This window comes from Gallus gallus, chromosome 4 (assembly GCF_016699485.2).
Source record: "Gallus gallus isolate bGalGal1 chromosome 4, bGalGal1.mat.broiler.GRCg7b, whole genome shotgun sequence".
NCBI classification, from domain to species: Eukaryota; Metazoa; Chordata; class Aves; order Galliformes; family Phasianidae; genus Gallus; species Gallus gallus.
In genome coordinates this window covers 14,698,606-14,713,839 of record NC_052535.1, presented here as the reverse complement: position 1 = coordinate 14,713,839, position 15,234 = coordinate 14,698,606, and the positions used below count along the sequence as shown (strand labels likewise).

General features: G+C 35.2%; 1 protein-coding gene across 3 annotated transcripts in view; it reads right to left on the bottom strand.

Annotated features, from left to right (window-relative positions):
• TENM1 (teneurin transmembrane protein 1) overlaps window positions 1–15,234 on the bottom strand; it is an 846,851-nt gene that overhangs the window by 769,638 nt on the left and 61,979 nt on the right. For all 3 annotated transcript variants that reach the window (NM_001397994.1, NM_001397993.1, XM_046939904.1), the window contains exon 2: window positions 8,711–8,774. The gene's annotated coding sequence lies outside the window, so the exon portion shown is untranslated. The remainder of the gene's footprint in view (window positions 1–8,710; window positions 8,775–15,234) is intronic.

Here is a 15,234-nt window from a genome sequence, read left to right as displayed (position 1 = left end):
ATGAGAACAGGCAAGCACATTTGCACAAAAGCTTCTGCAAGGTGTTGTGAAATAAACACGTCTATCTAACAACTTTTTAGCATCTCAGCAAATTTTGCTCTTCCAGAGCTCCTCAGCCTATTTCAAATTCTAAGGAGTTCTGAAAGTTCAAGACAGATCTGAAAATTCTTATTTCAGAGGCAAAGTGTGTCTTAACAGCAAAAAGAGCAGATGAGCTATAACTATTCTATGTGCTGACTGTAGCAGCACTGGAGTCTGCATTTTATTGCTTCGACTCCGATCAAGTGCACGCAATCAATGCGAATTATTACAAAAGAGTTAGGAAATAATTTTGAAAATATGTCAAAAATGCAAAAATTTGAAAGTTAGATGAAGTTGGGATGGCTCTATTGATTTTGAAAAGGTTTATGAATTACACAGAAATATCATCTTGTTTTAAAGTAGATCTCAAATCTTTTTAAACAACTCTAATGCCATACACAGTTCCCAACGCAGTATTTCCTCCCATGAGCAGACCCATTCTTAACCCTTAGCCTGCTATATAAGTGCTAGTCTTCAAAAGCAGAAATAAGGTCCCGTGTTACTAATGTTTGCCAGGTTGTTCTGTAGTCATTCTCTTTGGAAAGCCATCTAGACCAGGAATATAAGCATAGCCTCACTAGCTATCACCCAATATTCTTATTTTATTTCAAATGCATTCTGAGGCTAGAAAGAAGATATTCTTCTAAATCTACATAACCACTATGACAGCTATTGCCACTAATACTTGACTAAATATCGTAGACTATCCTTAGCTGAAAAGGACCCACAAAGATCCAGTCCAACTCCATGCAGTACCATTCAAATATCAAACCTTACATCAAATCTTGAGTGATAGAGGTAAAAATAGAATAAAATTGAGACTATCTAAAGAAAACTTAAGTATATGAAAGGGTAACCAACATCTTTCTTTTGCGTGTTATTGTAAGATACTCCATGGATATTGACCTAGGCTGAAGAATGTAATTTTCTGTACTCTGGTGATCCCACCCTGAACCTTTCATAAGAATCAGGGAGACTCACAGCAAAGTGCTCTAAAGCTTCTAGAATTTCCCCAACCAAAAAGTTGAAGCAAGTTGAAAGCCCTCAATCACAGAAGTATACAAAAATGCAACACAAAAATACAATCACAACTGTGACAATTTAGTCTTAATAGTAAGAAAAATTTAATTGATCCTGCTTCCAACTGCCCACATCAAATCATTCAGAAATCATACTTTGTTCTTAATTACATTGATAACAAAGAGCTTTAAGAAAATTCTTTGATCTTCTCTTAGATTGACCTAGATAAGTAGCAATAATGCAAAAAATAAAAAGAAAAAAAAGAAAAAAGAAAACGAACAAACAAAAAAATAACCCATACACAATCACTCTAGTGTATTTCTATGAAAACCTGTTATTTTGCCTTGGGTTTATACGTTGCTGAAATACATGATACTGAAATACATAGAAAAACACAAGAGGTATACAGTAGGACCAGCAGTGATATTAATAGATAGAATCATCAGACTACAAAATCTGGGGGTAGAACAATTTTTCCATTTGATAATATATATTTAACATCATCTAGACAAAATAACACCTTATAATTAACAATAATACAGTGAAATAAGATGAAGGACATTGATAGTGACTGGCATAGGCAAGGAGTGAAATATACATGTCTGTGTTAGACAGTTTGGATAGCAGAGAGCCTCTTGGCTTCCGCGAGTAGACTTTGTCAGAGCAAGAGAGCTCTTCTAAGCTCCCTCCCCACCACTTATATTGTAAGTGGAATGAAAACAGAGAAATAACATTGTAAGGAATAGCTGTTATTTTCCATTTCATCTTTAATAATTCATCATCCAAGAACTGTCCTAACCTGGAGGACTTATTGAATCATCAATTTCAGCCAAACTTCACTGTCTTTAAATTTCAGAACTGAGAACATTACAGTGAAGTCCAGAAGTCAGTAGTGTAATCCTTAGTTATCTGATGCTTACATTGGTTTACAGAATAAATTTGATCTCCTTGAAACATTTAAAATACAGTGAAGCTATATAGGTAGAATAAACACAAGTTTTAAAAAGGAAAATATGGTGTTAACATATTAGATATTTGAATGTCCTAATTCTTTTTAGTAAACAGAGCAATTGTTATTAAAGGGATTCAATCATGGTTAGTAAAAAACATTACAGGTAATTAAAAAAGACCTTAATTGTAAAGATGAACTCATTTTCTCAAGAATAATATTTTTCCTGTGTTGAAACTATGCCTTTATTTCTACTAATGAGGTGTACAATAATGACTCTGGCCATTTGAAAACTTAAAAGTCTGTAATTGAACAATTATTAGTGTCATGCTGCCTAAGGGCACTATTTGTCAAGAGATTTACATGATTGGCAATTATATCCACTCAGCCTTGAAGGATAGATAATATTATCTTCTGGTGGAAACAAATTACCCTTTATATTTAAAAAAATAAAAATTAGAAGTTTATCTTCTGTATTTTATTAGTTAGACCTTCCATACCAAAGCCATTAAGAAGATCTGTTACTCTGCCATAAAGCATTATCGATTTCACCAGATTACAGTATAAAATATAGTAGTTATTGATTCATTATGTTAATTACTCCACCAAACAGAGAGGAAAAAAAGCACATTAGTTTATGTATTAGGTCTATTTTTTCCTTTTTTGTGGTTAAACTTTTTTAACACGTATAGCTACATGTAACTACTACAGAAAGAGAGGAGAAACTTAATGAACAAATGAACACACAAATCTCTGCCTGTATTTAATTAAAAACTTATTCTTTATTACTTAAATCTGTCTTTAACAGATTGCCGTGTTAAAAAACACAGACATCAAATCCAACCACTCTTTCTTAACAGCTTTTCATGACATCAGGAAGAAAACATCACCCCCACCCTTCCCCGTCCCCTCACCCCATGTATATCTTTATCTCCCACACATTTGTAAGGAGGGAAAAAACAACAACAACCAGAAACATACCACCACCACCCCCAACACTTTTGCAATCACCTCAAATAAGAAAGGCTATGGGTGGACTCCCACAGTACTACATATTTTGCAATGTTCAAATCCTAAACCAGGGTAAGAAAAGCTTTATAGATTAACTGCAATGATTTCTAAGCATAGAGGATATTTATTTTGTGCTGCCTTTTTCAACAGAGAGTGACTAAGATCAAGGAACCTGATCAGACTGAGTAGGTCATGATTTGAAGGAGAAACACTTAAGTGCAGGAGCTTCAGACCCTGGCAGGACACCAATCCAGAGCCTGAAGGATACCACAAAGTAACAAAGGTGTCTAGGTGGTGCTTTCCCCCCCCCTCCCCCCCCCCCATCTAAAGTGAAAAGTTATGAGTTCTGGAACCGCTCATTAAGCCTTCACATTGTGTGCGCTAAATCTACCACCTGTCCCTTGGGAGATGAACTGCAAACTGGCAATCTTACAACAGATTTTTTAGACCAGAAAGGTCCATATGTCTCCTTAAAACATTTTCAACACTGATAATCAACTTAGAATTCACTTGGAAGGCCAAAACCCAGAAATGCAGTCTGCCACAAAGAGAGCAGAATGATCTACAGCATTGCAAACATCCTGTGCTTTACTAGAGAAAATAAACCAGCAGAGCCATCCTTTTGTGGTAGATAGTACGAGTTCAATGCTGCCCTAACACATAGCTTATTCACCATGAGTAATCAGAAGCTGGCTGTAATTAGGAAATGAAAGGAATTATTTATTACATCAAGATTACTTCAACTGCTCAGTGCTTCACAGGAAGATAAAACATGGCTAGTGACTGTCCTAAGACAGTCTGAAGAGCCACTTTAGACATAAGAAGAAATCCTCTCCAGGAAGGCTGTGAAATCTGTCACTCATTATCTTCAGCAGCCCAAAGGAATTGAGAACCAAGGCTGTACATTCTCTTTTTGGAAGACTTAATCCACACGTTTCATTGACACACAGCTATTATCAAAGCCTGAAATGTTCTTCGTGTATTATTATTTGCGTTAAATAAAACACAGTGGTAAACACTTCATTCTTTTCACAAATTCTGTTTCTGTCAGCTCAACTATTATTGTTTTCTTCTTGTCAAGTTTCAGCAAATAGCCTGCTAAAAAGCTATCTGCAACTTAATTAAAATACACATTATTAATGTCATGTTTATATGAAAAGTCTTTGGCAAAATAACTAGCCTCTAGCTTTTGGAGCAATTGCAATTAAGTCTGTCAATACACGCTAGTTGCAGAAATGCATGATGAAAACAAGACTAAGTGAAGCAATTTGACCTGTTTCAACCTCCGCTGTGTAAAATAGCATTTCATATAATATTTGATCTAGAAAACCACCCTTGGATTAATTACCAGCAACTGACAGTTGCACAACTGAATGTAAAACTAAAGGTGCTAGGCAATTTAAGCTAATTTTCTTTAAACAAAATGGGTAAAATCCTGACTTGATACATGGTACCCTTTACCACCAATTTCAATAAAACTTTATTTTGTTCGGACTACAGAACTAATGCCAATTAAAATGCAGCATAAGCAGTGGCCATTGCATTCTCAGGTGAAAGCATTCCAGAACTCCAAGAGTCACACTTCAAAAGGTCTTTGGAGTTGCAAGCTCCCAATGCCACCCCTAAATTTCATAAATCCTCTCTGCAGCTCTATCCAAAGAGTCAGCTATTCCCCCTGGATGCCTAACAATCATTTTTGTATGATGTTAATAAACTTATTTTTAAGGTTCCAGCAGACAACACTGCCTGTAGTACTAAAGAAGTTACACAACTATATCTGAAGCAGAGGTCACTGTGAGAGAGAAGGTGCAGAACCACCCTGTAAACTCCTGGCATGAAAACACAAGGGAAGACAAGATGTACCACCATCCTGCTGGATGCACATGTCTGACAAGTCTGTGGATAAGTTCTTCATCCTCTATCGTCGTGAATATCAACACAGCTTTGTTTTTGAACTACATAAAATAGCAAATATTTAAGATGCAATTATTATGCAATTTAGAGTGATAAAACATTAAACCACTGGCAGAAAGGTATTTAATTAGAACATTTCAATGCAGATTCAGTTGTTCTGTTTTTATTTTGCAAATAAAAGGTGCTACATTTACTGCTGAGCTTTGTTATTTTGAATTCCCATATCGATCTCAGAGGAAACACACATCAAAGCATATACTTTTCCCTGGGATGGAAATCCCAAGAGCTAATCTGCTCCTCTGTTAATAAATGTATATCATAATAAGTGGACAGGTACTAAGTCTGGATTGTCTGCTAAATTTTAGTTGATTTAATGTTGTCTGTATCTCACTTTTACTCCACATATCTACCAGAGACCTCTCATGTCTTGTGACCAATTACACTTTTATCCACCATCATCCGTTTGTTGAGACATATGGAAAAAAGAACCTATATATAAGAGCTCTCTGATTTCTTGAGCAAAATAATTGTAGAAATTGTTTTCATATCTGCAAATCAGAAGTTTGTTACTGTGCAACACATTTGGACTTAGTGTAAGACCAGAAACAGATCACTGTACCCAACCTCACTAAGTAGCCCCACTAGCAAGATGTTTCTAACAATCACAACAGTGAGCATTTAAACAGTGTTAGAAATAAGGTGCAGGATTTCCTACTTAGTGAAATGTCTTGTGATTCCATCAGCACTCTTTTCAACTTCTCTCAGGCTCAAGTCCTGCCTACACTATAATTTCTACCAATGCTATCTCTGGTAGACACCTGTGACAATCACAGGACTCTGGTTTCCTGATACAGTTATAGGCAGATGCAAAGTGATAACAACATTTCAGGTACCTTCTGTAACAACCAACATGCAGAGTTCTGAAAAACTGAGTACAGCGAGATGTGAGAAACTTGAGAAAGGCATAATCTCTTCGCAGTTTGGCGTGACAGTAATAGACAAAGTGATTTTGTATTTCCTGATTTACAAGAATCCAGGAAGAAAAACACCCACTAAACACTACCCTTTGAAACAAACTCACAGAAGCTCAAAGTGTGTCTTGCCTCACTGTTTTCTTCAAGAACAAACCTCTAGCACATTATATGCAATTCTAGACCCAGTGAATACAATTACATAACTCTTGTTGATTTCAAAGTCACTGTATTAAGTGTAATTTATTAAGTGTTCAAACATTTGACAGTATGACACAATGCTCAAAATTTGCAAATATAGAACAGGCTTATGGGGTTGGAAACTAATTCCTCAGATACCTCTTAAAAGATTAAATCAGTGCCTTTGTAGTTCACAGTTGTGACATTGGTCAATGCTTCTGGTAATATGAATGAGAGCGCGGACCATTTTATATTTAGAAATGAGGAGATCTCTGAGAAAGATGGGACCTTGTTTATGTCTTTTAATTATAGTTCATCTTTACATTCAGTCATGGGGCCAGAGCCACTTGGAAATGTGGAACCATGTATTTGCAAGGTGTGGAAAATATATAAGTGTGAACACTATGAGAAATAAAGTAGATTAATGTAAATAAAGACCAAAAAATTAATCTTTTGACTGTAGAAAATTAATCATAGATGTTACAGTTTCAAGCAGTAAAGAGACAATTCATGTGATGATTTCCATTAGCCAAGTATCTGCACATACTCTTAACAGTAAATTAGCAATGACTATTTCTATAAATTGAGCACCTGTAAAATGTAAGAGTTTAATCCATAAGACGCATCTTACTATTGCTTGTTTTTCACTTAAATGTTGGATTGGCCTTTTATTGTGAATAGCTAACGCGTATATCCATAATGAAGTACAAAGTTTTCCCTCTCTTAGGAATTCCATTTAACTATAAGTCATTAAAAACAACCCCCAAATTGTTAATATTACATTGGTAAAGAAAGTCATCTTAAATCAGAACAAAATGAAAATATTCAAGCATACAACAAAATTATTATCAAAGGCCAATTTCAGTGAGCTGCCTGATTATCGTAGTACCCGCAGTTTCACCTTCACTTCTCCTAAGTGCTGAGAATGAAAAACTCATCTGCCTGCAAAAGATGATATCAAGGAAAATATGGCATACCCCAAACACAAGTTCAGTAGTCCCTTCAAAAGAATCCTTGAAGAGGATATCTCTTTTTTCCCCCCCGACTGCCTGGTTACTGATGGCCAATTGTGAAAGATAAGTTATAACTTTAAAGTTTCATTTTCACTGGTAAGAAAATGTAGAAAGGCTTTCAGAAGAAATCTAGATTTTCACTTTTATTAAATGCTCCCTTCAAACATATATTCACAGGAAGATGAATTTCAAACTGTTTCCATGCCTTGAAAAACTTATATTAAACATTTTTCACTCTGCCAGAGGAGCAATGCAGATAATATATATCTTGCAGAACATCTGAATGGCCAGATATCCACCTTTGCTGAAGTATATATTTGGCTCCTATAGAGAATAATGCACTTTCTCACATCCTAAAACTGTTCACATATCCCAATAATGTATTAGTGCAACAAATACTTTTTATGGAATATAATATAATTTTAGTATTTCCTAAAAAGATGACAGCAAAATTACTATCTCAGACTAAGAAGTGTCCTTACAGAAGGAAATTTGAGATGAGAAAGCTTCTTCCCATCTCTGAACTATCAGTCTATCTTTGTGACAATGTTCGAAGCGATCAAGTCATAAAGTCCATTCTAACAGGAAACTATGAAATTGTACTAAAAAACTTCACTGAAGTGCTGGTCTCATAAACCAATGAAAAAACTAATTAAAAACATTTTATAAAACTAAGTACATAGAACCTAGAGGTAAGCACATAAGTTACAGTCTATTAACACATAACAGATAGTTGATTTTTTGACACTGCCTATTTCAGTGTTACTGTAACAAACAGATGTCAGGTAGGAAAACCTCTTGCAATAATGAACATGTTGAAAAGAAAGGAAAATCTGGACTAAAACTTCATACATATATCCATATAAACAATTTATATATATGAATCCTCAGACCTCTTCCCACACATATAGAATGGTCAAGCTCACGTGCCCATGTGATCTCTTGGGTAGTTAGATTGCCAATGTTGTACAAATCCCAATGAGACAATATCACTGTTCTCTGAATTATTCTCATCATTCAGAAGTTGCAAGCAGGGTTTTATTTGGTATGACATTTATGTAAGAAAGCATAGAATGACAAAATTTTATAGAGGATTGCAAGAAATACATAATGTTTGGTTTATGCAATCTAAATCCACTATTAATTGTTTATACCTTCACATTCAAAACGAGTCTAACAGCAAGCTTTCAAGTATCTCGAATAAAGCTCAATTTCTTCTTCATCTCAAGGGAAGAATTTACTTTGGAGTTCTTCACTACTTTATACATTGTATGATAATTTTATTTGGCCTACACAAGTTTAATGTATTCTCATACTTCCAGAAGTATTGTACATCTCTTATTCTCAGTATGCAATTCACCAGAACTAGGGCAGAATGGGAACAAACACTTTGTGGGCAGAGTATTTTGAATAATACGGTATTCATTGGATTAAAAAGAACCCTGAAATTTTATTCTTGCTTACAAGTGAACAAAATCAGACAGTGTTTGTTCTGTGTTCTGAGATATACTTAAAAGCTTTCAGAAACAACATTCCTGAAAACCTTGAGGTTCAAAAAAAAGGATACTCACATTGTGGTGACTGACAAGAAACAAGACTCTGCCCACAGAGAGGCTTCTGGCTAGAGGCAGCAGGCTGTAAGAGAAGAAAAGTGAACTAAGTTGTTACACTGGACATTGTTAACTGGTAAAACTCTTTCAAACTTTTTCTTAGGCAGGTGGTTACTCAAAAAGGACAGAGCTGTTGTTAGAATTCCAAACATTCTAGACCATGTACTATATAAATGATATGATTCTTTCATAATTCAGGATAAGCAGGACTAAATCTGGATTGTTTTTTCTATTTAGTCTCTCTGCTGTGACTGACCTTCTGATTAAATTTGCTGCACTAAATTTCCCATTAATATTAAATGATACCTAAAATACTACCTCTGAACTCCAGAGTTAGATTTCCATGGGCTCTTGATGATTTCTGTTTTCCAGTTATTTACTTAGCCTACTAACACAGAGATACCCAAACCAATATCATAACCAGCCTACCAATTTCAAAATTGGCTGAATTTTCATTACATGAAGCATCACAGTACTCAGATGATATAGACAAAAACCCTTATTTGTTTCTCACTATTAGTCCTGCCTCATCATCATTCCTGTCTATTTCATCTGTTGAGTATTAACAGAATTTCCCAGTCTCAAAAGGAGTTATTTTCTTTTAAATCAGAGTTAAAACATAGGTTTTTGAGAAGCCGAAGTCACGAAGCCCTGTTTCCTAATCTCCATGTGATGTTTCTGATGCTTATTAAGAATAAAACTATTACAAAGAAAACTAATTAACTTTCAGGTTAATAAGTAAGGGTTTTTCTCCTCCACACAGAAACCTGTTTTTGGAATTCAACACTGATATTTCTAGACCTCTGCCAGATATTGAAAAATGGGTCAAGAGATACAGAAATGAGTGTAACTGAAAAGCTCAATTTTGGGGGAAAGCACCGATGAAGTTCATAAATCTTATTTTCTTTCTTCCATAGCAGGAAAATAGTGTACTTCATCAATTAGATAATACTGAAGAGAAGAATATTATTCAATATTCTCAAGACCCTCCCACATATTTTCTAGTAACAGAAATACACTATCATGTATGTGAAGGGACACCATGATGCTGCTTCAGAGGGAAGTCATGATACTGCAGTCAGTATTCCCCAGTCTTTATCCTGCAGAATTCAGTAGATACATGAAAGTGTATAGAGAGAAAGGGTGTCAACAAAATGCTTATGCATACACATGGAGAAATAAGGATGGCTGAAGAAGTGCTTACAAGAGTGCTGTGAAGCCTTCCCATGGGCAGTCCCCAGCACAGGGTGATGGTGGTGGAATGTCTCCATTTTGAGAAACACTATAGCTTATCACTAGCCCATTCTGCACACAAACCTGTAATGCAGTTTCTGTACTACATGAGAAACTTTCAGCATTTTAATGTGTATTTGGATTTCAACTTGCATGCATCATCAAAAGTTCTCCAGAAGTCAGTAGGTTGACTTTCACAAAGTGCGGCATACAAAGCATATGCAGAAGTGCAAGCAAATAAACAACATGTTGAATTGCCTTAAGAATATCCACTGGGCAATTTTATTTTAGAGAAATAAGGGGTTAAGCTTCCAATACCCACAAGATATCTACCCTGGTCACTAACATGAACCATGAATCAAAGAACAGCTTCGTTTGACAAAAAAAATGGGTCACAAGTAGGGAAAAAAATAAAAATAAAAAGATAACTCATTCAGCATCTAATCAATAACACCTCAAACCCTAGTGCCTTCAAAAAAAGTAATAAATGTAAGTATGGGATGCTGCATACTTATTTCAGAGAAAACCCTTGTCTCAGTACTGATACATTAAAGCAATATTTTTGAAATTATTTATGCTTTCTGTTAAAGAAACAAGCTACACCTTAGAAGTAGTACATGAAGAACCCTGTTCTGTATTTCCTATACCTGGTAATAATCCTAGGACACAACCTTTTAGATAATCCCCGCAAGCCAAGTACTTCCGTCAAAATTATCATTGTCTTTAGGTTTTGGATAAGCAAATAATTTCATAAAAGCCTTAAACCAATTGATTTTCTTCTTTTAGGAATCAGGAGAAGAATGTGTTTTTATGGTAGACCTTAGGCACTGAATCATGATTAGAGAATCAAGCAAGCATCAAAACGTTCACAGCACCACAAGCTATTTTCTTCTCTGCTTCCCATTCCTGGACAGTTATTACTTTTGACAAAGAATTATAGAGAAATATTCCTCTAGGTATTTGAAAGTAATGAGACATTCATTATTAACATAATTTTTTACCTTGGTAAGAGTGTTGTGTCAGAAAGTACCTTTCAGGGAGCTTGAGGGAAAAGAGTGAAGCAGACGGCTGCACACCATGCATGTTCTGCCAGAGGTTTAGAAGATCATCCAGCTCTATTTTTTTAGATTCATTATTTATTTCAACTTTCTTAAATTTTTTTGCAGCTGCCAAATATTCTCTCATTTTACAAAATAATCTACAGAAATGGTTGACCAAAAAGCTTGCTCTGATGTTGACAAGTAAGCTTGTTCCTTCACAGGTGAATACATACACTTACGCACATTCATCTACTTTTTTTCTATTTTGTAGTATATTGCAGGTCATAATTTAATTGAAAAATTGAAGGTCGTATCAAATTATTTTTAATCTTATTTTCACATCTAATCTGCCTAAGGCCAGTAAGAACTTAAAAATATATAGAAGTTTCAAGTATTCAGTAATACGTTTTTTTGCCCTTACTATTGTTATCAAGGGTTAGTTGTGAAAACACTTGAGGAGTGACATACCATTCCATCTGACTGATACAGGACACTTCCGCACACCTGTTTCCCAAAACACTAAGTTTAGTCAATTCACTTTGACTATGCAATAATGATTTTGATAGAGAAGGAATGAGCTAGAACCAAGTAATCTGAGAAAACATCAGGTTCTTTTACAAGAAGAAACTGTAGCCTGATACATAACATCTCATGACTTGACAGTACATTTTCTTCACACTAAGCGTAGGCATTGGATCATTTATATGACTAATACTGAAAAATGAAACCAACAGCACTTAGGGTGAATGTATTAGAGCCTTATTCTGAATAGGTTGATGGAGATGTTCTCTGCAAGTTAGTTAATAGCACTGTCAAGAAACTGCACTTTAAATCCAAAGTATTGTTTTCCAGCTACTGGTGGTAAACAGTTCAGGAAAACAGTTTTACTTATCTTTAAATTGGGATCTTTGGGTATAAAAAAAAAAGCCCTTAATCAAATGCCTCACATTTCTTACAGCTTTTAAGGCAGTCTTGTTCTTTAATCTGGAAAATTTTCGTGTTCATAACATGACAGGCACATTCTACCCTGTTGCTATTAGAAATAGGAGTTAAATTCAACTCGTGTAATTTCAAATCAATATACTTTTCCACAGGAGAAAATGTTGGGATAGGTTTTCCCTTGCTATTGCTTCTGCAATACTAGAGGCAATTTGAGTTACTCAAATCAGGAGCTCTATATCCTGATATACCTTGATATCAGATTCATATCGGAACAGTTGATACAAAAAAATATATATAGTATTTCAAGATTGTCAAAGCCACTTGCAGATGCACAAGGCTGTCAGACATCTCACCATAATGAACATGATTATAGTCCTTTTTCCATCACTTTGTGATAGAAAAATTGAATATCACAAATAAGAAATCCTGAATTCATAGTACCTTATTTACAGCTATACAGATTTATGCAGTAATATAATAAAACTGAAACATGTATTTTACCCTTGAAATATGTTTTGATTCGTATTTCAGGAAAGTTAAACAGCTGTTTCATCCAATACTTGTTGATATTAAAGTACAGGAACATTTAATATGTACCATAACATTTATGATTGAGTACCACTCTACCAAATAAAGGAAGAGGGAGCACAAAACACAATACTAAAAAAAGTAACATTATACACGTGTTACAGGGAGGTGGAGGGGAGTAAGCCTTGGAAGTCACTATAGATAGGTGGTCTAAAAATACAGTCCAACCTATTTTTTTTTTAATAAATCAAGACCATGTTTTTATTACACCAACAAGACTGGAAAAAGCAGATGATTTTTTGCGTGCAAGTAGTTAAGATCTGAAACAAAAGAAAATTAAAAAGTGAAATGTAATTAAGACATTGAGATCAATTACTCTAGATTTCATTAAATATGTATTAAACTATCTGGGAGAAGAGAAAGATGTGCCTGGGGAGTCAAAGAGACTCATCAGGGAGAAGAGGTAAGAGGTCACTGCATTCCAGGGGATAGAGCCAAATAAAAATTATTCCTTGTGGACAAATGTGACCTTAATAGTAGGTAGGAGTGGAACTTGCAGGTAACAGACCAGTAAAACAGAATTTCCAGTGAGTCCATGGTTTTTGGTATCTACCAAGTTATGAGTCCAAATTTCCAGACTTTCAGAAGTATTTTGTAGGTCATTCCCTAATTAAGTCAGAGCAGTTTCTTCCAACCTGAATTTTGCTTTGAAGTTTACTGCTTCTGTTTCAGACCTGAAGAACTACTTACATGCCCAAGAGCTTATCTGCTTTTTTTTTTCCCAGCTATACTTAGTTTAATTAAAGACATTACCCCACCTGTAAATCTGCTCTTAATTAGCAGCTTCGTGGATTTGCTGATGGCAATTTCAAGAGTAGATCATTCCACTGCTATCAAACCAACAGGGAATTAAACTAAACCTGCTGACATGTCACTTCTTCATTCAAACGATGCAGTAACACCCTTCCCTTTCTAAGGAGACAGAAGATTCTACCTTACAAGAATGTAATGTTCCTGTGAGGCTAAAGAGATCAACACTCTTATGTTGTAGTGGCTGCAGAACAAAGAGCATTGTAGTTGAAAAAAATCACTAAGTTTCTCTGACTAGTGGTTGGCACAAACAAAGAAGAGCTGAGACAGAAGAACTAACATCTGGAAAGAAATAAATTGAAGCTGGTCTCACTGAAGAATAATTTGCTGTTAGCAGAATGGAACAGTACATAAAATAGTAGTATTGGAAGAGACAAAGTGAGAGTAAATCTTGAATTGATTGGTATACTGTTGAAGTGGGCAGATCTCCATAGTCAGTATGTATTCCCTACAGAATATACACTGAGATGTCAATCACAGACTTTTTTCACTCTTGGGAATGGAAGATTTCAACTGAAGTTTGTATCTCCACTTTAAAGCCAAAGCCAGAAGACTCAAAGGGCAAACTAAGCAGCTGGGACATCACAAGTGATGCAAGAAACAAGTGAATTTTTTGCTGTAGCATTGCATGCTTAGACTTATGCAGAACGTAAAACAATGAAGAGAGGTTATGGAGTTCACCTAAGAGACCTCTGCCATGAAAAAGAACTTTCTGCACCCACTCTCCAAAGAGGAAAGAAATCTATTATTAGGGAACAGCACTTTCAAAATTTAAATGAGATTTCCTCCAGATGCTCTCAAGCTTCCTGTTCTAACATACCACTAGTTTTCACTACATCACTACTCTTCATTGAAATTCAATTTGTGTATTACTGGGTCAACAATGGTTCATTCTCAAGCACAAACTCTGGAACCCAATACACTACGATTTCTTTAACATCCAGATTCAGACAGTACAATCTAAATGCATCATTTATTTCAGCATTTAGGAGTATTGAAAAATGGGGCATTCTTTTTCTCTTAATAATTAACACATCATATTAAGCTTTTGAAATGACTGAAGAAACATGTCGTAGAATCTAGTAATTCCAGAGTAAGAGCTGATAATACTGACTTAGAATAGAATGATACAGTAGTCTGAAAAAAGAGCAGGAAAAAATAATAACCTATGATTATAGTCCTCACTTGTCATGCATGCATCATATAAAGACACTCAACACCTTTGATTATTAGGTTAAACAAAAAGAAGCATAGTTACCCTCTCTGTTCAGGCTTTCTATTAAAAATAACAATGAAAAAAAAAACAGATGAAACACAAAACACAATTGGATAGAAATGATAAAAATACTCATTAATTGGAAATCTGGAGCTTCTCTCCCATTTTCTTTCCTCCCATGAGAATGATTATTTAATATTCTATATTACAGATCAATAGTTTTAGAAAGAGGCAAATTCAACTCAACAGGACACCTCATATAAAATTCCTAAGATTGAAATATGCAGACAATATTATGAAAACCACCTATGTAGCAGAAACTTCAATCTCTAGTCACTACAGACATTATCAGGAGCAAGAAATAGGATTCTGACTCTACCTCCAGGTAAACATTGACAAAAAAAACATAGGATCAATTTCAGTACTGCTTGGCTATTTAGTAAGATAAGAAAGTTCTCAAAATGCATAGGCTAAGACAGATGAAAGCTAGATCATCCTCTGACCTGTGCTCTTCTAGAGAAGGAGCTGAAGCCAACTGGGCACATGCAGGCTCACATATGGGCAAATGGATCTGTCCTGCTCATGAAGCAGCAAGATTGCTTCTTACATGTTCTCAGCAATACCAGGCAAAGAACTCACAGGTAGGCTAGTAGTCA